Here is a 23,245-nt window from a genome sequence, read left to right as displayed (position 1 = left end):
GTTTGACTTAATCAAGGCCCCACAGTTTCAGCTGATACTGGGGATACCTTGGTTGGAAAAACATAATCCCTGTATTGATTGGCGAGAGAAGAGGCTAACATTCCCAGAATGTGCTCACACCTGCTACCCAAGGAAAACTCAAAACTCAGTCCTGGCCCCAGTAATTCCCATAGCCATACAATTACCTGTTGAATACCAAGACTTTCAGGATGTCTTCCAAAAGGAACAGGCAAACACCTTACCACCTCACAGATCGTATGATTGTCAAATAGATCTTGTACCTGGAGCACAACTACCTTGCAGCAGAATCTTTGCCCTTACGGAACCCGAAAATCTCCATTTGCGCCAGTACCTAGACCAGTACTTGCTAATGGCTTCATTCGCCCGTCCAAGTCCCCTGCATCTTCAGCTTTGTTCTTCGTACCGAAAAAGGAAGGCGACCTTAGAACATGCATAGACTACCGCGCACTGAATCAGATAACCATCAAGAATCGATACCCACTGTCTTTGATCCCAGAACTACTAGACCAGGTGAAGGACGCTTGTATATACACGAAACTAGACCTTCGGGGGGCATATCATCTGGTACGCGTCAAAGAGGGTGACGAATGGAAGACTACTTTTCGCACCAAGTACAGACTATTTGAGTACCAGGTGATGCCCTTCGGACTATGCAATGCACCAGCAGCCTTCCAGTTCTTCATGAACGATGTCCTCCGAGAGCTTATCGACGTTTGTGTGGGCGTTTACATCGCCAACATCTTAGTATACTCTTTATCAGAATCTGAGCATGTAAAACACGTCCGAGCAGTCCTAGAGAAGTTACGCCAGCATAAATTATATGCTAAACTGGAAAAGTGCATCTTCCACACTACGGAAGTGGAATTCCTTGGATTTATTCTGACCCCGAGAGGAATTCGGATGGATACACGAAAAGTGGATGCCATTCTTAATTGGCCTTCGCCAAGTTCAATCAAAGGAGTTCAAAGCATGCTTGGCTTTGCCAATTTCTACCGCAGGTTTATCCCGGACTTCTCGCACATTGTACATCCCATTACAACGCTATTGCGAAAAAACAAACGCTTTGTGTGGACAGAGGAAGCAGAGAATGCCTTCCAAGAGTTAAAAGCTAAATTCACATCTGCTCCCATATTAAGACACCCGCGCCCCGAGCTTCCCTACATAGTGGAAACAGATGCATCCAGTTCAGCCATGGGAGCAGTCCTTTCCCAAAAGGATCCCGAAACTAACCAGCTTCACCCAGTGGCGTTTTGGTCAAGAAAATGTTCAGCCCCCGAATTAAACTATGCCATAACCAACAAGGAGCTGCTGGCCATCAAGTCCGCCTTCAAGGCTTGGCGGCACTATCTACTGGGTGCCAGACATACCATCACGGTCATCACCGATCACCGCAACTTACAATACCTAAAGACAGCCAAAGCCCAATCTTCGCGCCAACTCCGTTGGACATTGTTCTTCGCCGAGTTTGATTTTTTAATAACCTATCGACCAGGTTGTAAGAACGGTAAAGCAGACGCCTTGTCCCGGATTGGAATTGGAGAAGCAGAAATAACTTTAGAACCCGTACCCATAATTCCGGAACAGAGAATCCTTGGCCTGACATCCATACAGACACTGGAGGACATTCAAAACAAGATCCACCAACTCTTTGATTCCGTTGCCCTACAGGACTGGGCAAAGAAAGGTCCAGAGTACTCTGTCATCGATGATTTACCTTATTACCAAGGCCGGCTATTTTTACCGCAAAAGGAACTACAGGAACTTGTCATTTCCCATTACCATGACACCTTAATAGAAGGGCATCCGGGTATTGCAAAAACCGAAGCTAAAATTAGGAAGCAATTTTGGTGGCCCACCTGGCGAAAGGATGTCAAGTCATTTGTCATGTCTTGTGGCATTTGCGCACAAAATAAAGGGCAAAAGAAAAAACCTGCTGGATTATTGCAACCATTAGACATACCACCTACTCCTTGGCATACCTTGTCATTAGACTTCATCAAGGATTTACCCCGTACCAAGGTTACAATACCATTCTAGTTATTGTAGATCTTTTTTCTAAAATGGCCCACTTCATTCCTTTAAAAGGGATACCTTCAGCTTCAATCCTGGCCAAGGAATTCCTTGAAAATGTTGTCCGCCTGCATGGCTTTCCTTCAGTGTTAATTTCAGAGCGGGGCAGTCAATTCATTTCACATTTTTGGAGGAAATGCTGCCAACTGGCACAAATTGATGTTAGGCTTTCGACCAATTACCACCCTCAGACCGACGGTCAAACGGAGAGGACCAACCAGACTTGAACAGTACCTCCATTGTATGCTACATCAGTCTGAGGGGAATTGGAAAGACATTCTGTGGATCGCAGAGTATGCATACAATAATTCCGTACACTCAGGAACTGGACAAAGTCCTTTTTTTACCATTTATGGGCACCATCCTCGAACCTTGGATTTGGACTCACCCCAGCATTTAGAGATGCCCGCAGTGGACCATCTCCACGCTGTTATTACACAAGCATCCATTTGCAAAAGGCTAAGGAAAAATACAAAAAGGATGCGGATCAGCACAGAAGTGAAGCTCCTCAATACCAAATAGGGGACCAAGTATGGTTAGCCACTAAGCACTTCCCACTCAAGGGGACTCGGACCTTTAACCCCAGGTATTTGGGACCTTTTTCTGTCAAGGCAATTATTAACCCAGTGGCCGTCAAGTTGGACCTACCTGCTCATATGCGAATCCATCCCGTCTTCCACGTGTCTCTTTTGAAGCCAGTGCAACCAGGAACTAGGCTAACCACTCCACCTGAACCTATCCTCATAGACGGGGAGCCCGAGTTCGAAGTCAAGAATATTTTGGACTCAAAAAGAGTGAGATCAAAACTCTTTTACCTTATTGACTGGAAAGGTTATGGTCCGCAGGAAAGGTCTTGGGAACCTAGTGACCACGTGCGTGCATGCACCTCGTTTAGTGAAGAGGTTCCATCGGGAATTTCCAGACAAACCACGGCCAAGGGGGAGAACGACTTTAGGAGGGGCCTTGAGGGGGAGTGCTGTCATGATGCCTGCCCCCGGAAGACCAGACCAGGCCCAGCAGCCCCGGAAGCAGGCATCATGCCACTTGGAGCATGCCCAAAAGCCCCAGTTAGGGGCTGTTTGGGTGCAGTCCTGGCGCCTGTGGCGCCAGGCTCATAAAGATAAAGTCAGTCCTGGCGCCATGGGCGCCAGGCTCATTATTGATAACTTACCTGAAGCAGACCATGCTGCATACTCACCTGAGGCAGACCATGCTGCATGGATTTTAGCTTCTGGTCTGTCTGGGAAATGAGTAGGATGGTCTTGTCATGATGCCTGCCCCCGGAAGACCAGACCAGGCCCAGCAGCCCCGGAAGCAGGCATCATGCCACTTGGAGCATGCCCAAAAGCCCCAGTTAGGGGCTGTTTGTGTGCAGTCATGGCGCCATGGGCGCCAGGCTCATTATTGATAACTTACCTGAAGCAGACCATGCTGCATACTCACCTGAGGCAGACCATGCTGCATGAAGACTCAAGCCAAATGAGGCTTAGGAGGGACTATTTTACTGAAGGGACTATTTTGTTACTTGGGTGGGGCTGTGGAAGAATACTTACCTGGATCTTCTTCCAAGGCTATTTAAACCACGCCCGGACAGCCACACGTGCTTCGCGTTATTCTGCTTGCTGCAGCGTAACGCTCACCGTGTTTTCAGCAGCTCCAGTCTTCAGCCACGCCCGCTTCAGTCCTGGGACTCCTGAAACAAGAAGAAAAGAAGGATAAAAGGTTAGAACAGGAGTTTTAACTGTAATCCTTACCTGAATCATGATCCATTTCGCCACGGAACTGAAAGACAGAAGTCTTTGAAGCATTGCTTCGCATTCCTACGGCGCCGCGCTGAACTCACCTGCTTGGCGGTACTTCAGCATTCCATCACGCTCTCTCCATCTCGCGGCCGCCCTCCGACACCTAAGGAGACAAAGACAGCAAGGTGAGCAAGGGGACTCTCTAAGGCTATACAAGCTACCCCCAAGGACTTACCTGATTTACCACGGGAGGTACTCACCTCATCTCGGGTCGGCGCAGTCAACTCTGCTTCATCGCCGTACCCCGGCCCCTAAGGGGAGAAAGCAAAGGCAATACCAGTTACCCCCCACAAAACTTACCTGATTTACCACGGGGGTCTCACCTCATCTCGGGTCGGCACAGTCAACTCTGCTTCATCGTCGTACCCCGGCCCCTAAGGGGAAAACCACAATAGACTTACCTGAATCTTACCAAGTGCCATTTGGAAATCTGCGAGTAGATTAAATCGGCAACCTGCAAGGAATCGGTCAGAGTGAAGATCAGACATTTGAACTCTTATGAACAATTGGACTTTAGAGTCAATACTGGAACTCACCAATTCCTCTACGCCAGTGAAGTAACTGGTCATCAACGCGCCCCTGCGGTCGACGCAGGATGGAGAGCTCATCCTTCCAAACCATCAGGTGAGACTAAGGAGGGGACATCAAGAGTGATCTGTGGGAAGACAACGGGAGTGGGGAAGGTGGGTTGACACTCAATTCCACGGGTGGTTAATTCCTCTTCTCCTTTGCAGAAGAATATTCTTGCGAGCCAGACAAACTAGGCTGGGCGGGCCAGTCCAGTCGGTCATCTCGGCGCTACACGTCACGCTGGTGGAAACAACAGCGGCCCAGTTCCGGTCGACGCCCCCGTGGGAACCAGGTGAGCGTAACAGGTCTCTTCTCTCTCTTTCCGGGTCTCTTTTACCATATCCAGTTCATCTCAAGGTTCTCACCTCTATAACTTAAAAGGGAACTACCCTAGACGCTCGAGGAATTTCCTAACCGCAAAGGAGGGCCCAGGAAATCATGACATCCCAATTTCTACTATCGGCCTCCACCAGCTTGTGGAAGAAACTTTTTTTTAGGGTTTGGTTAAACCTTTCCACAAGGCCATCTGTAAGTGGGTGATACAGAGGTACGTAGGGTTTTAATACGCAATATTTCTTTTACGTCCTACATACATTTTAGATATAAAAGCTGTACTGTGATCCATGAGAATTTCCATCGGGAATCGGACTTGTGAAAGGAAGGGAAGTAGATGTTTCAGGATTTGTTGGCTCGAAGAGGAAATACTTCAGGTTACCGCATAAACAACAATTACGAGTATTAATTTATTTCCCCAACTTGGATGTTTCTATTGGATGCCCACTATGTCCATCGCTATGTGGGAAAAGGGTACTTCGATGATGGGAAAGGGTTGTAACAGGGTCTGGGGAGGCTGCAGTCTTTTGACAAATCTCACACACTTTTTTCACATCTGCGAACACTCCAGGCCAGTAGAAACGGGGTATTATCCGGCTTTGGGATTTCCCTATTCCCTGATGGGCGGCCATTAGATGAGAATGGTCCACTCCTCCGTTTTAACTATGTCCCTCATTTTTCTTTCAAACATCCTGTTTTTAGGGATCGAGTTTACTGCTTTTTGAGACCCTTGACAGGAGGGGCTCCTTTCAGCACTTCAGCACCCTCTTCCTCTATGTGCTTTCTTTTTTCCCTTACTTTTTGGTCAATACTGTGAGGTCCCGACAACGATGCTGCCCAGCAACTACGCAACCTTTGGCGGTTGCCACATTCCATTCATATCAAACAATCCAGTGCATGCCTTGGTGCCTCCACTAGTGACAAGTTAGTCATGCAATATTTGAAATCAAAACCATAGCACCAAGTTCATACATGTGCTAACCCACTGTGCTAGTCTGAAATATCTGTGGCTCGCCCGACTACTGCTTGCTGTTCAACCCATGGCCCAGGAGGATTGGCCACTGTTCACCCAGAGCCCCGCATTCTTCACAAGGCTCCGGTGAACTTCCCGCTCTTCGAGCCCCTTCTAAAGAAGGCTAGAAGAGGAGTGGTATTCTACTCAGAAGCTTGTGGAGAGATTTCTGATGGAGAGGTAGGACCTCAAAAGGTAAGTACTGGGACAAGGAAGAGAGGGTGGAGGTAACGTTTTGTAATAGGCCCAAAGATAAATGGATACTATCTACTACTTATATAGTATATACTTGATCGCAATATTACACATTACAAGTGTTCTGCAATTTAGATTCCTTATTTTTGTTCATAATATTATCCAGGAGGGACTGTGATGGATGAGGGTTGCAGTGCTTATGAGGGACTTGTGAGAATAAGGGTTGCAGGGGTAATGAGTGACTATGATGAGGAGGAGCGATACTGGATAATGAGGGACTGAAAAGGAAGAAGGATTCAGGAGCAATGAGGGGCTGCAAAGAGGGTGGGGGATGCAGAGGTAATAAGCAACCGAGAAGAAGATGGGGGATGCAGAGGTAATGAGGGACTGTCTAAGGGTACTGTGACTAGCAGGAGAAAGGCCAGGGTAAGGGTAATGAGGGACTATGGGCCTCATTACGACCCAGGCGGTAAGTTACCGCCTGGGCCGTGACTTTACCTCCATGGCGTAAACTACGTTTACGCCATGGTGGTTGGCGGACTTACCGCCCCATTCCGACCTTGGCAGGGCGGTAAGTCCCCAATCCCCATTTACCCTTCCCCATTCCCATTTTTGCCCCATAGGGCATAATGGGAGTGGGGAAGGCGTTAATTACGCCACCGTAAATTACGGTGGCGTAATTAACTCCATGGTCCCTTAGCGCCATGGATTTTAACACCTGCTAAAAGCAGGTGTTAAAAGCGCCATGGCGCTAAGGGAACTCGTAATTGGCGGTAAGGGGTCGGCGCAGCTAACGCTGGCGTTAACCCCTTACCGCCAGGGTCGTAATGAGGCCCTATGACTAGAAGGAGCAATGGCAGGTTAAGCGCAATAAGGAATGTGCGATGCAGTGGGACTGTGACAAGAATAAGGGATGTGCTGCTGATGAGGGACTGTGATGAGGATGAGAGTTGCAGGCGTAAGGAATAACAGGGTAATGAGGGAGTGACAAGGGTGACGGTTGCAGGGGCAATATGGGATTTGACAAGTATAAGGAACTCATGAGGATGCAGTGGGTAATGGGAATTTGTAGGGGTGAAGCGGGTCTGAAACAGTGAACGAGTAGGTAATTGGGGAATATGTTGACGATGCAGGATGCAGGCATGAGGGACAGTGATGAGGATGTGGGATGTTAGGCAAGGTTACTGAGGTTCTGTGACAATGAGGAGAGACTTGGGTAAGAGTAATTATCCTTTTTTTGTAACCTTTGTATGTTAGTGTATGACATTTTGGATGTCCAGCTTTTTCGTTCGCCCATTTATTTTAGTAATAATACACATTAGAAATGTTCATCTGTTTATGAATGCTTGTAATATTCCATGAGTGTTCTGCTTATTATATTCTTATGGTAGTTTGTAATATTACACTTTCCACATATTCCTTGAGAGTTGTTCTTTCAGGAGTGTCCTGCGTATGCTTTAGGTTGTTTGTAATATTACACATTACCATTGTTGTATCTATTCAAATGCTTCCACTTGTAACATTTTGACAGTTTAGCTTATTCGTATTCTTATCAGCATGAGACGGCTTCTGTTCTACATTACTGTTTCTGCTTATCCGTACATTGTTGAGTGTTCACGATATTACACATTACCATTGATCAGGTCATTCAGATGCTTTTGCTTGTTCATGACATAAAAAAACATTATGAGTGTATATGTGTACATGTCAAAATATAGCTCAATGCTTTTTTTTTTATAATGTAATATTGCAAATTTGGCAGATAAGATTTTCAAATTTAACTCCAAGCGACTTTAGTGTACCAGAAAACTTGAAAACCGAAAAGGCGAATTTTGAGGAATCCGGTTTTAAACGTTGCATTTTCCAATGGAGATTTCCATTATAAGAAAGTGAGAAATGCCTCCCCCTGACCCCAGAGTGGGTAGATTCTGATCAAATCTGGTATGTGCAATCAGTCAGTCAGATTCGGTAGCTTGCAGAATTTAGTAAAGATCCATTTATGCTTCAAATGTTACAGGGGAAACCAATGTGATTTAACCTTTACCATGGAGCCGTAGCGCTCTCTCGCACACAGGTTTTATTCGGTTTTAGAAATACTAATACTGTTAAGTGTTTGGAAGTAATCTAATTACTGTTTTGGATCATCTGCCCTCAACACTGATTGATCTTGCTGATCTTTAAACATCAAACTAGTCAGAAAACGTATTTCTAATAATAAAATGAAAATGTGCACATATTTCTTTTGGGGGACAGAGGGTGGAAGAGGAATTATAAAGGGGTCCCAAGTCTTACATTTCCCCACTCATTTTCCATGGAATGGAACAATGTTTGCCTTCATTAACAGCACAAAACACTGAACTGATTTGTACTAAACCTTCGCATGGTGTGGGTGTCTGATGCCAAATGCATGCTTTTGTAAATTTGGTGGGAATCCTTCCAGTATTTTGTTGGGAAACGTCTCCAGGGGTGGCCAAAACTAGAGAGGTTATATATGGATTCACCCAGAACAATCTGCAGACAATCTGCAGACCCACTGCAGGGGCCTTGGGGAAACACAGGCATTCCCAGTGGCCATGGCCATTCTGAGAGGGTGAGGGGGTCCCAGGGCACAGGCAAAGGCATTGCCCTGGACACAGGGGTACAGACTATGGCACAAGGTCATGACTAGTGGCTACTTGGGGGGGGTTCGGGAGGGCTTGGCCTGAGGGGCCACTGCGTGCCACTTCAGAGTCTGGGACCGGGCCAAGGTCCTGGCATGCACACTACGCCCACTGGGAATGGTCACAGGCCATGCTGCATGGCCATAGGGCCCATTGAGGTGATGGACTTCCTGGAATGTAGCGGAAAGCCGCACTCCTGTCAAAGTAGCAAGTGGACACAATGGGTATAAAACCGTAAATTGTTAAATTACCTTGCAAATTCAGTTAAAAGGATGTTACGCAGGCTCCCTGCAGTAATAGAAGAAATTCAGTCAAAAGAACTTTCTTCAAGAGTCGGAATGGTTACAATGCAAAACAATACTCAAAAGGTTTACCAGGGATTATAAAAGAACCATACCTGCATCACTGCCATGTAAAAAATCTATAAGTCAGAAAGCAACATGCACTGCTCACAACACTGCTTATACCAGCACAGACAACATGCACCTAAACCTTCTTCCAAAAGGACTTCAGTAACAAAACAGAGAAATAAGAAAAATACAACAAAAAAAAAAGAGTAGCTGTTGGTTAGTTTCCATATAATGGGAGGACAACACAAAACAAATACACCATGACAACTGTAAACGTTAACTTGAAGTCCAGGTTTCCATGGGGAATTATCATGCTGAAAGACGTCATGAGCATTGCATGGCAGTGGCCAAGTTATAGGCTTTCTCGTGGCACAGTAATAACTCCCTTCAAACCATAACTGCCACATTTGTGGGTATTCTATGATGCAATCAGTTCCTTATTGAAAGCTTGAACCAAAGTTTTTTTTCACCCATTTAGTTACATGTAGAAGTAGGAGGTTTCTCACTGTGGCAGTGACTCACTGCACAGGCAGTCAGCTAAGAATAGTACAAATACTCACTACTCCATGAAGGCTGCCACGTTTCAGGGTGATGCCCAGAGATGCTCAAACATATTTTTTTCCAACTTCAAACCTGCCGTTGGCCTTAAAAAAAATAAAAAAACATTTTTTTAAAAAGGAGGGAAAAAAGAAATTAGCAAAAACAATCATGGACTGTATTGTACGGAGGCAGTACAATACATCCATGGTAAACTCCTCCATCAAAATCGGATTCTGGAGGCCCCCTTACAGTGAAATGCCACTCAAAAAGATTATCCTAAAAATAAAAAAGTGACGATTCATTTCTATAATTAGGCAGGTTTTACAGGTTGATCACTGCCCAGTGGTGGACTCAAAGCCATTTGTGAGTAAATATTTCATTGTAGTAAATCGTAAAGTACTCTTAAAATATTCGAGAATTACGGCTGGTCAACTAAATACAAATGATTTGTACAGTTTACCAGTAGGTTGCAGTGTCCTCCTTCGTGAGACATCGCAAATCATTTTCCTGGCATAAGTAGTTCTTCTGGTTAAAAAAAATATATGTTTTTTTCACACTGGGAACAAGTTTAGAATTCCCTTTGAGAGCTGTACACATGCATATGTTAAGAGTAGAGGGCAGAGAGTCAAGCTTTGGAAGAACTGCACTGCAACATAAAAGAACTGTGAAAATCAGGAAAGACGGCAAATGTAAAATATATGGATGGATGTATTTTACTTCCAGTGGTTGCTGGAAGCAGGCCAGTTTAAGTGTTAGAGGGCAGTATAGTTGTAATGTGCGAAGCATAAGGAACAAGTTACTTATCTGTAACTATTGTTCTCCAGCATGGGTCTGGCATGGATTCACATGCTCATATTCCCAGTCGTCCGGCTGAGAATCCTTGGTAAAAGAAAAACAGTTTCAATTTCACTTACAAACTGTATTTCCCCTTTAAACCAATCACTGTGCTCTGGGTCATACTGCCCCCATCCAATGACAGTCCTCTCCCTAAGACCCTCCTCTGGCAGCCATCTTGACATTTGGTAAGCACGTATGACCAAGAAGAGCCACAGAGGGGACGGAGGGACGGTTTGCATGTGAATCCATTCCAGGCCCATGCTGTAGAACAATAGTTACAGGTAAGTAACTTGTTCCTTCTCCAGCCTGGGGTCCGGCAAGGATTCACATGCTCACGAATAACGAATACCTAGCAGTACAACATTACACAGCTGCGGGAGATGGCAATGCTCAACAGAAGCAATCAACTCTTACCTCTGGAACAGAACCCTCCTCAAGTGAACAGGTTGCGCAGCACTGCTTGGCCGACTCTAGGCTCCTCCCTGGAATCCCTGTCGACGGAGTACAATTTCGTGAAGATGTGCGTGGACCTCTACGTAGCCGCCCTGCAGATGTCCAGCAGGGGCACACCAGACAAGAACGCCAACGTTGCAGCGATCGCTCCGGTGGAGTGGGCTCTCGGACGGCCAGGCAGTGGTCAGTTCGCCAACCGATGACAATGCATGATTCAGCTGGAGAGCCACCTGGAGATGTAAGCCTTGGACAAAGCCTTTCGATGGTTGTCACAGGAGGATAGCTCGGGGGCAACGTGCTCGCCTTGGAAGCAAGACGACACACAGCACCACAGGTTCGATCCCCGGATCCACGCTTATAAACCTCTGGGTATTAAACACGTTATAAATAACCCATCATATCATATCACAGGACCAAAGTTCACAAACAGTTGTGAAGTCTTCCAAAAACTCTGTGCATGTAACATAGAACTTCAGTGCAAGAACAATGTCAAGCGAGTGCAAGGCCCTTTCAGCCGGTGACAAAGGCTTCGGGAAAGCTTCAGGAGACAAATAGCTAACACCAAAGGCTTGTTGAGGTTGAATTCCGACAGAACCTTTGGCATAAAAGAGGGGTGCGTCCGCAGCACCACCCTCGAGTTGTGGAAAGACTGTTATTACTGTTTGCAGGACAGGGCCTGAATCTCACCTACCCTTCTGGCAGAGGTGATGGCCACAAGAAAAGCAGTTTTCCATGAGAGGAACTTGAGGGGCCAGATGCATAGGCTCGACGGGGGCTCCCATGAGCCTTGTCAGCACCATGTTGAGTTCCCACACCGGGGCAGGAGCCTTCACCGGCGGGAAAGATTGACGAAACAGTCCTTTGAGGAACTCCTTGACGAGTCAGTGAGACCAAAGTGAAGATCTTCCTGGAGACATGGTGTAGCGGTAGATAGCCGCCAGATGTACCTTGATAGAGGCGTGTGCCAGTCCGGCCTTGGCCAAGGATAGCAAGTATGGAAGAATCTGCAGGGCCGTGACCTTCAGAGGGTTAATCTTCTGAGACTGGCACCACGTAACGAAACACTTCCACTTGTGATCGGAGCACTTCAAAGTCAACAACGCCCTGGCATTGGCGAGGACCTCCCTAGAGTGCACAGGCAACTCATATCCTCCGAACTCTAGGGCTGCAGGAGCCAAGCTCTAAGGTTCAGCGATCCTGGGTCGTGGAGAAGGATTGCGCCTCCTTCTCAGGTGAGAAGATACAAAACCACTGAGAGCTTGACCGGAGGTGACTGCGACAGGCTGATAAGATCCGGGTACCAAATCTGCCTCGGCCACACCAGGGTGATGAGCATCATTCTGCATTTACACTGCCTGAGGGTGTTGATGACTCATAGCAAGAGAGGCAACGGAGGAAACGCGTACAGAAACAGGCCTTCTCACGAGAAGGAGAACGCATCCCAAGGCTCCTCGGATGGTGGAATCTGCTGGCAAACTTCTGGCATTTGGAGTTCGCCGCCGTCGCAAACAGATCGATCTGGGGCCTGCCCCATGTGACGAAGATGCGGTCCACCTGGTCCTGCCGAAGCTCCCACGCATGGCAGAAGCACAATTCCCTGCTGAGGGAGTCTGCAATGGTGTTCTTGACTCCCGCTAGGTGGAGAGGAACATCTCTTGTCCAACGGCCCAGCGCCACAAGCCCTGTGCTTCCTTGGAGAACGCTGGGGACCGAGTGCTCCCTGTTTCCTGATGTAGAACATTGTGGTGGTATTGTCTGAAGATCATCACCACCTTGCCCTTCAGAGAAGGAAGGAATGACGTGAGGGCCCAGAACACTTCCCCGTAGCTCCAGGATGTTGATATGGAGAGATTTCTCCTCCCAGCAGCCACGGGCCTCTGGCGTGCAGACGCCTGGTGTGGGTAGCCCATGCTTCCTGGGAAGCATCCGTGATGACGGTCTCCTGGTATGGCAGGATTTGAAACACTGTGCCCCGGATGATGTTGGAGCGAATGGCCCACCACCTTATCGCCCGACGGAACTCCTTGTTGAGCAGGATCTTGTCCATGAAGCTTGCAGAGCCGGATAAGGTAGATGCAAGACGATATCATGCCGAGCAATGACTTGATGGTTCGTACCGTGGCGGTCTTCATCAGCAAAAGCCATCGCCTCTTCCATTGAATGGCCGCTACCCTCTCCTCTGAGGATGATGCCAGTCAGGATGCCATATTGAGTCGGGCTCCTAGAAACAGCACGTTCTGCAATGGTGTCAAGCAGGACTTTGGATAGTTGATGGAGATTCCCAGATCCGTCAGCAGCTGGACGGTTGTCTCCGTGTGTCCGACGGCCAAATCTTGTGAGTGGGCCCGGATGAGCCAGTCATCGAGGTACGGGTACACGTGAATACCCCCTAAACGCGGATTCACACCACCGGTGCCAAACACTTCGTGAACACTCTGGGGGCGACTTCAAGTCGAAAGGTAAGGCCTAGAACTGGAGGTGCTGTCCCTGCACTACGAAGCGTAGAAACTTTTGTGTTTCATGTGAATGGGGACGTGGAGGTAGGCATCCTGCCGGTCCAGCAACGTCAAGAATTTTCCTTTTTCCAGTTGGCCGAGCATGTGTTGCAACGTGACTATCCTGAAGTTTTGGGACTTGAGGTATTTGTTCAGACGTTGCAGGTCTAGAATGGGCCTCCAGCCCCCAGTCTTCTTTCTAGCCAAAAATTATCTGTAATAGACTCGGGAACCCCAGAGTCGCTGGGGAACTAACTGTATCGCCCCTTTTTGCAGCATGGCCCGTACCTCCTCCAAGAGCAGAGGAATGTGCTGTTCCTGACGGGCCATCAGAGGGACCGGCGGACACCTTTGCTGAAACTCCAGGGTATGTCCTTGGGCGAGAGCGTCCAGTACCCATCTGTCAGTGGTGATCTTTTTCCACTCACTGATGAACCTTGTCAACTGGCCTCCTACCGGGGAACACGGGTGGGGGCCCGAAATCCTGGCCGGTTCAGGCTTGCTTCGGCACCAGCATCCTGCGCGGCCCTTTGCCACCGTAGGGCTGGAAACCTCCTCTGTAGGCTTCCTGGGTCGTGGATCTGGAAGGCTGTCGGTACGAAGAGGAGAAACCTTTTGAAGATCTGTTCGACTTTCCTCTGCAGGAGTGAAAAGAAAAGCGGTGCTGCTGGAATGGGCTGTCTCTGTATCTGCAGGGAATGGGCTGTCTCCATATCTGCCTTGATGGCCTGCAGGGACTCGCCAATTGCCTTCCCAAAAAGGCTATCTATGTTGAAAGGCATGTCCAGTAAATTCGCCTGGACCTCCTGGCAGAAATGTGCAGGCTTCAACCGGCCCCATCTGCCGGAAACCAGTGTCGGTAATGTCCAGCTGTACTGTGATGGCATGGTCCGATGCCACCTCCCCTTCCTGGAAGACAGCGATTACCTCCATCGGCTTGTCATTGGGGAGGAACTCCAAAATCGGACCCAGCTTGTACCACAGCTCCTGTCGTGCTTGGCCAGGAACCGCCAGCGCGTTGGGCGCCTTGATTGAGGACACCACGTTGTAAATCACCTTCCTTCCTATGGCATCCAACTTTTTCCCCTCGCTGTCCGGAGGGGCTGAAGAGACGAGTATGGGTTAATGACCATTTCCTTGCGGCCGCTGAAACCACCAAATCCGGCGATGGTTGCATCCTCAGGGACTTGGTTGCGGATTCCAGCACTTCTTCTCCAGCCTATCCAGTTTGGCCAGAGCCGTGCAACGGTCATTTAAGAGGGCCAGGCCCTCCTCCCACATCTCGTCCAGAAGGGGCACTGCCATGATGGTCTTCCTCGTGGCCTCGCACCTCAGTACAAGAAGACTTCCTTCCTGGTTTCTTCGGGGCACACGCTGAAATAGCTCAGAGGCTCTGGCAATGATGGAATGGAACACCACCACTTCCTCCGGTGGGGACGCCCTAGGATGCAGAGACCCACCGCCCGCTGCAGCAATATCGTTGTCATCGGTCGTGGCCGTATATGTCCCTGTACAGGTGTCCGGGTGTGCTGGGGAAGAGGGGGCACGATGTGAAGGCTGAAATGGTCTTCTTCTCCCTTCTTCCTTCTTCCTTCTTCCTCCACATCCTTGTGGACCATGTGTAAGACTCCAGGTCTTCGTCGTCTGTGGACGAAACTTCCATGGCCTGGGACAAGGCCTGGGGCTGTTCCGGGTCCTCCTCTCGGCCCCCCCCGGGTTTTGAGACAGCACCCCCTTCTTTGGCGTGCCAAAGAAACTGTGGCAGTTTCACCTCTCAGGGCAGGGATACCTTCTGTGCTGCGGAGGCTATCTTCACGGGGTCAGCCCCCCTTAGCCTTCGTTAGAGCAGCCGCCACCAGCTATATCGTCAACAAAGTCTTATCCTGTGCCAATTGGGCCTTCTTGGGCAGTTCGGCCTTCTCCTCCGTCTGCGACTTCTCGGGCTTCTCCCGCAATTTAGCCGGGTTGGGCAATTTCCTTTTCAAGGAGCTTGATTGCCGGCGGAGGGTGATGTCGATTGCACCCTGTCCACTGTGGGACCCGCTTCTGCAACGGCCCCGGACTTGCGGTTCTTAGCCTTGTCTTGGGCCCCCACGGATGAGGCATCCTCAAAGGACTTAGAAGACTGCTCCGATCGGCCACCGGGGGGCGCACGGATAGAGTCTGCCTCTGTGTGAGCTCCGAACCAAGTGGTCCCAAAATTGGCCTGTGCCCCCACTGGAAGACCCCCCCACCCTGGTAAAAGTGGAGTGCAGCTGACTCTGAACCTTTCACCCACAAAGTGGGCGAGAAAATTGTGAAAATCGGATAAGGAATCTTGTAGAATCAAGGAACTGAACCCCGGCGCTCGGATAAGACGGCCTGGAGAGCTACAAGTTAAAGTAAGAGCGGCCCATGAACAGTTGTATGAGGAGCAACCATGCAAGCCGATGCAGGGAGATTGAGGACCCGCTTCTGGTTCCCCTCGGATGCGGATAGCAGAGGTGAGCACCCCCAGTGTCCACCCCAAACAGTTTGCCTGGTGGACTCAGAAGGCATCGTTACACAACACGACACGTCCGGAGGCTGGGCCCCAAAGACACCTGCACCAGATACAGCATCAACCCAGAACACCCACTAATTCTCTGCCGGGGACTGGGCCTCTGGTGGTGTGGGTCCAGGTAATCCACGCGGACTGCAGTGTGCGTCTGGAGACCCACCTGCGGATCCTGATCCATCCACTACGGCCATGTCACCCTGACTCAGGGATACCAGCCGCACCAACCCTGATTCAGGTGCCCTGAATGAACCGTGCCCTGAATTAACCGAAGGCAGCCCCTGACCCAGGAGACCCTGAGACCCTCGATCCCCCACTGGAGTGGGACGCTGCACTGCGCCCTTGAGAGGCGCGAGCTGTCTCGGTCTTTACAGATACCGGCCCCACTGTGAGGCGCGGACCGTCAGACGTTCCACCCTCGCCGGCAGATGGTTCCATGAACTCCTTAATGCCGGCACTTAGTAACTGGAGGAGAAGCACATTCTGAAGTGTCTGAGGTGAGACCAAACACCCCCCACACCAAACAAACCCGAAACAACAACAGAGCCCAAACGGTCTCACGTGCCCATTAGTGGAGCCGGGGACACTGACAACATCAGGGTGAGCACTGACTTGCTAGGATCTCCTGAACAAACTAGGCCCGCACGCCAACATTCTGCATGTAAATAGCGAGAGTGAATCGACAGGCCCTGCTCACCCGGACATTCACTGCCTCATATCAGCATATGAGAAATACAGTTGATCCAAGACGAGGGACCAACTAGCCTAAATATCGCCGCCAAAGTGTGAGAACCTGATGATTTATTCTCCCCTCTCCACACCTAAAGGGAATCCAAGGCCATCTGTCCACTGCTGCCCGTCACCCGATACATCACGAGGCTGGAACCCCGTACCTAAGCCTACACGGAACACCGAGACCCGGGCTTCATCTCAATAAGACCATTGTGGGATCCCAGCTTCATATAGGGTGACCAGTAAGTCCCGGCCCATCACCCTCTGAGATGGGCCTCCCTCTACACATGAAAGGACCGGCTGTTTTCTAGACAACGGAATCTCTCTCAGGGAGCCCTGCGCTGGCAGCTGCCTCAGCGAACAGTAGATATGGAGGGGCGAAGGGTTGGGCCCCCAGTTAATGGTCCTTTGTGGTCCCACGTTCCGCGGACAGTTGCTCTATCCAGTACCACCACAGGGTGACACGCATCGGCAGTGAGGTCCAAGTTCTGCAGCCTGCAGAGCTGACGAGAACCCTGTGAGGCATCGGGTCTATCATCCTAATCAACTCTCACCTGCACTTGGGCGACTGGTGCGTTTTAAGTTGTTAACCTGAGCTCCTGGCTTGGCTGCAGCCCCAGACGGAGTGAATTCTCCAAGCCAAAACATCTCCCAGACCCCAGCGGGGAAGGGTCTGACAACCACGAATTTGAGCCGAAGACTGGGCACATGACTCAGCACCTACGAACAGGAACCTGCCACAAACTGTTACCTCCTGACCCTCACCCACAGAGCGTGCACCCCCAGCGGAGCACATCCCTGTGAGCTAACAAGATCGTAACCTGGACACATGAGCTCTATGGAAATGGGACCCCACACTGGTCCGTGGTGTGCACCCTCCATCGGGGCACGAAAGGCCTCATAGATAAAGAGACGAGGCCCCAGCCCCGATACGAGGAAGAATGGCTATACCCCCTGCAACACATTAGTGAGCCCAAACCCCAGCCGGAGGGCCTGTCACCAAGCCCACCGACATAAAGCTGAAACTAGCGAAATTTGTTTACTCCCATCTCCCTTGGCACTAGGAGCCCCCCAAGATACAACCATGGCAACCTCAGGAGCCGAGGCGGCAGCCACCAAAGGAGATGTTGCGGCCTTATTGAATGAAATCAAGAACATGGGGGCCAAAATAGGAGGGAAAAATCGACAAGATCACACAACGGAAGGACAAGATGGAAGAGAGACTCGAAGGAGTCGAGAATAAATCAAACTTCGTTAAATACCCTTGAGATGCAAATGGACCACAGGATTACCGAAATAGAGCAAAGAGGAAGAATTCCGTATTAAGATGGACGATTTAGAAAATCGTGAGACGAAACAAATTATGCTTTTTTGGCATCCCGGAAAAAGAAGACGAGTCTGAAGGGGACCTAAAAAAAAAAAAACGCTCCACAACATAATGAAGCTCCTAGTCGAGGACGAAGTGATTGATGAACCGAAAACGGAAGGAATACACAGAGCGGGAAGACCAGCAGGCGGACCTAGATCCTTTCTGGCTCGCTTCCATAACTACCAGGACAGGGCCAGAATCTTGGAGAAGGCCAAACGCAGTGGGCAGGTCGCCCTCAGCGAGGCACGAGTGACGATCTGTCAAGATTTGTCTTCCCCGACTCTGCCCCTGAGGCGGCTCTTCACCCCCCCCCAACAAAATGGTTGAAAGAGCACGGAATAGGCTACAGATGGGGCTACCCATTCTCCCTCATGTTTGAGCTTGAAGGCAAAAAAGACCAGCTGAAGTCCGAAAAAGACATCAAGAATTGCATATCTGAATTATTGGACAGCCGTGAAGAATGGAGAGACCATGGAGAGAGGAGGAAAGGGGATAGACAGTGGGGCATCCAAGGCCCAAGGAGGAAGCGTATACCTGGCTCAAGGAAATATCGAAGAGGGAATGCCTCGCCTGAGGCAGAGGATTGACCATGCCTGATAATGCAATAAGTCTCCTAAAAGCCACACATCACTCAACTATAAAGGGGCCCAAGGGCACACAGATATACATTGCCATGGTGTGAACGGTTCCTGTTACCTGGAACATGATCGTCCTGGGGCCACTCGCCCAAGAGTTCGAGACTGCACATAACCTGGATACCCCGGGGGATAATGGTTTGCTGGAGGCTGTTGGCCGGGACCTTCCCTGCCCTGATGCCTTCAGGCTCGGACACATGTACGATTGTACCAATTCTGACACCCCTCGCTTGGAAGATGGGTGGATTGTTGTGGCTGGATTCATACGGGAAATATAAGTTCTTTCTTTGAGGTCAATGTTTTGATTTTGGGAGGGGTGGGAGAGTAGAAAGAGGAGGCTCAATGTTATTGTGATCGTTTCATGCAGGGGACCGCACCGGTATCCACTAATGGTGCGGCACAGACTCAGTGAATCCAACTGGGTCTAATTGGACGGCGACAGGGGGAGAAGGGGTGGTGGGGAGGAAATAGGGTGATAACAGGATCCTCGTTACACGATAGACTTGCGAGTATGCCGGTGTTCCACTGTGCGTCTGGTTGCCGACCCCCCTGGAGGAGTCACTTGATACACACTAAAACAAAAGGTGGATAATTTGGACTCGCAGAGGGGAGGTCTCCTCAGGGTACGGACACTAAATGCCAAAGGTCTGAACTCACCGACCAAAAGGTCCTTGGTATGTAGGGAATTTCGCAGAGTGGGACTCGATGTCATGTTCCTACAAGAAACCAAGTATGCCTGTGAGGAGGAGCGAAAAATACTAAGAATGCAAATGGGGACAGAGTCCTGGGGCTCTGGGCCTCAGAGGAGGAGGGGTTGGGGGGGGAGTAGGAACACTTATTAGAAAGGGATTAGACTTCAAGGTCACCAACATATGTGCTGATGTAGAAGGACGAGCGCTGCTAGTGGCAGGTTTCATAAAAAGGGTGTCCATCAAGTTTGCTACGGTGTACTCCCCAACTCGGAGATAGTCCAGATTCCTCACCAAGACGATTCCCAAAATTATGTTAGAAGCTATGGGACATGTCCTCCTTGGAGGAGACTTCAACTTATGGGCGGACCCAAGACTGGACAGCAGGCAACCCCAATGCACGAGACCCAGTTGATGGGGGTCGCGGAGGGGTTCATGGACATGATGAACTCTACAGGTTGCAAGATGCATGGTGGGGGCTCCACCCTGAGGAAAGGGGGTACACCTTCTATTCTTCCCCCCATAACACGTTCACTATAATTGATTACATATTCCTATGTGAGGAACTACGGGACGCAGCGATGAGATCAGAGATCACCGGTCACCTGGTCTAACCACAATCTGGTCACGGTTGGCATGCATTGGGATAGTCTAGCAAAAGAGGGCGATGGAGGTGGAACAAATCCCTCTGGAAAAGACCCAGTCTTTAAGACGGAGATGGAAAGTGAGATCAAAGAATACTTTAAGACAAATAATACAGGAGAAGTCTCCAAAATGACGGTGTGGGGGGCGGGGGAGTCAACATGGCGGGGTATTCTAATCAGAGAGGGTGCTCACAAGAAGAGGGAGAGAACTCTGGTTGAAGGCAAACTTAGGTAAGAGATAAGCCAACTAGATGAGGAGGCAAGGGGAAGTGGGGATGGAAGGGCAGATAAGATCTTAGAGGGAAAACGGAAAAGGGAAGAGCACCAACTCCTCGAGGAGGGGCAAATAGTCCGTAAACTGCAACTTCTGAGGCAGAAGTTTTACGAAAAAGCAGACGAGGCAGATGCGTTGTTGGCAGTCAGATTAAGGGAACAACAAACAGAACGAAGGGTCGAGGCAATAGAGGAAGGGGGAGTCCTCACAGTGCAATAAATGGAGCTACCCAGAAGCCGTCGCAACCTTTTATGTGACAGTCTATAAATCAGATGTGGTCCCTAGACAATCGGGAACGGATGGTTATCTAGCCTCGGTTAAGATGCCGAAACTTTCATACGATGAATCTCTCAATTTAGAGGCCTCTATAACAGCAGATGAAATCAAGGGTGCAGTTAACAGGTTATCACTAGGGAGAGCCCCTGGTGAGGATGGATGCACTGCTGGGTTTTACAAGCCCTTTCTCTACCCACTCCTCCCCTTCATGGTGGAACTCTAACGAGATTCTCGATACCGTTATGGCCCCCCGACTCCTTTGTTCGAGCCCTCATCTCAGTGATTCCGAAAGAAGGCTGGGGCCCCAAGCAGTGTGGTTTTTACTGTCCATTATCCTTGTTAAACATAGATGCTAAGATTTATACTAGAGTCCTTGCCGCAAGGTTGGAAAGGCTCATGCCTCGTCTGATAAATGCTGACCAAGTCAGATTCATACTGGGCAGACAGGGAGCGGACCCCAATGCGAAAGACCCTACACCTGATTAATGAGATGCGACAAATGACCAACGGCACTGCCCTCGTATCGGTGGACGCAGAGAAGGCGTTTGACAGGGTTGAATGGGGATTTCTGATGGCAGTCCTGAGAAAGGTGGGAATCGGTCCAAAATTTAGGAAAGGGATCCAAGCGGTGTATACGTCCCCCAAAGCCTCTGTGTTTGTAAATGGCGACTACTCCCGCTGGTTTCAATAGGGCAGGGGAACACAACAGGGATGGCCCCTTTCAGTGATACTCTTGGCGCTTTCCTCGGAGCCCCTAGCCCAGAAATTGAGGAACGACCACCAGGTGGAGGGACTCCAGATGGGTGGGAAAGAATATAAGGTGGCTCTATATCATGGGTGCACAACATACGGCCTGCGGGCCAGTTGCGGCCCGCCATGCTCTTTTGTCCGGCCCGCGAGGCACAAAGACTTTCCTAATGGAGGGCGGCCCGCGGCCGCCCTCCATTAGGAAAGTCTTTGTTGTCTTCCGGGCCAGACAAAACACTGGCCCTCATTGGCTCAGCCCACACGCACCATGTCGCTCCTACGAGCCACGTAATGCGTGTGTGCTGCACCAATGGAGGGCCAGCACTACGGCTGGCGTGGTCCATAAGGCTTGATGCCGGAAGGCATTTCAGACTTCAACCACGCCAGCCGTAGTACAATTCCAGCGTTCCAGCTTACCTGCCTTCCAGCACGTCTCCGGTAAGTGCTCTGTTTGTGTTTGTGTGTCGGGTTTGTTTTGCTTTATGTGTGTGTGTATGTTGTGATGCGGGGGTGGGGGGGGTGTCGGATGTGTATGAATGTTTGTATTTGAATGTATTTTGTGTGTATGTGGAGATGCGGGGGTGGGGGGGTGTGTCGGATGTGTATGAATGTTTGTATTTGATTGTATTTTGTGTGTATGTTGAGATGCGGGGGTGGGGGGGTGTGTCGGATGTGTATGAATGTTTGTATTTGAATGTATTTTGTGTGTATGTTGAGATGCGGGGGTGGGGGGGTGTGTCGGATGTGTATGAATGTTTGTATTTGAATGTTTTTTGTGTGTATGTTGAGATGCAGGGGTGTGGGGGGGTTGTCGGATGTGTATGAATGTTTTGATTTGAATGGTGTGTGTGTGCTGAGTTGGGGGGAAGGGGGGGTTCAGGTCTGTATGGGTGCATGCTTGAGAGTGTGTGCTGAGTTGGGGGGTGGGGGTTTGGAGTTGGGTGGCGGGGGGTTCGGGTCTGTATGGGTGCATGTTTGTGTGTGTGCTGAGGTGGGGGGGTTCGGGTCTGTATGGGTGCATGCTTGAGAGTGTGCTGAGTTGGGGGGTGGGGGGTTCGGGTCTTTATGGGTGCATGTTTGAGAGTGTGCTGATTTGGGAGAGGTGTGGGGTTCGGGTCTGTATGGGTGCATGTTTGTGTGTGTGCTGAGTTGGGGGGTGGGGGGGTTCGGGTCTGTATGGGTGCATGCTTCAGAGTGTGTGCTGAGTTGGGGGGGTTTGGGTCTTTATGGGTGCATGTTTGTGTGCTGATTTGGGGGGTGTGGGGTTCGGGTCTGTATGGGTGCATGCCTGAGAGTGTGTGTGCTGAGTTGGGGGGTGGGGGTTTGGAGTTGGGTGGCGGGGGGTTCGGGTCTGTATGGGTGCATGTTTGTGTGTGCGCTGAGTTGGGGGGGTTCGGGTCTGTATGGGTGCATGCTTGAGAGTGTGCTGAGTTGGGGGGTGGGGGGTTTGGGTCTTTATGGGTGCATAATTGTGTGTGTGCTGAGTTGGGGGGTGGGGGTTCGGGTCTGTATGGGTGCTTGTTTGAGAGTGTGCTGATTTGGGGGAGGTGGGGGGTTCGGGTCTGTATGGGTGCATGTTTGTGTGTGTGCTGAGTTGGAGGGTGGGGGGGTTCGGGTCTGTATGGGTGCATGCTTCAGAGTGTGTGCTGAGTTGGGGGGGATTGGGTCTTTATGGGTGCATGTTTGTGTGCTGAGTTGGGGGGTGTGGGGTTCGGGTCTGTATGGGTGCATGCTTGAGAGTGTGTGTGCTGAGTTGGGGGGTGGGGGGTTTGGAGTTGGGGGGTGGGGGGTTCGGGTCTGTATGGGTGCATGTTTGTGTGTGCTGAGTTGGGGGGGTGGGGATTCGGGTCTGTATGGGTGCATGCTTGAGAGTGTGTGCTGAGTTGGGGGGTGGGGGGGTTTGAGTCTTTATGGGTGCATGTTTGTGTGTGTGCTGAGTTGGGGGGTGGGGGTTCGGGTCTGTATTGGTGCTGGTTTGTGTGTGCTGATTTGGGGGGCGGGGGTT

General features: G+C 50.0%; 1 pseudogene; it reads right to left on the bottom strand.

The window, feature by feature from the left end:
* Positions 1–23,245, bottom strand: part of LOC138452872 (ubiquitin-conjugating enzyme E2 J1-like) — a 37,594-nt pseudogene that overhangs the window by 7,584 nt on the left and 6,765 nt on the right.

Source organism: Ambystoma mexicanum, chromosome 4p, assembly GCF_040938575.1.
Source record: "Ambystoma mexicanum isolate Mex_15411 chromosome 4p, UKY_AmexF1_1, whole genome shotgun sequence".
Classification (NCBI taxonomy): Eukaryota; Metazoa; Chordata; class Amphibia; order Caudata; family Ambystomatidae; genus Ambystoma; species Ambystoma mexicanum.
This window is presented reverse-complemented; position numbering and strand designations above follow the sequence as displayed.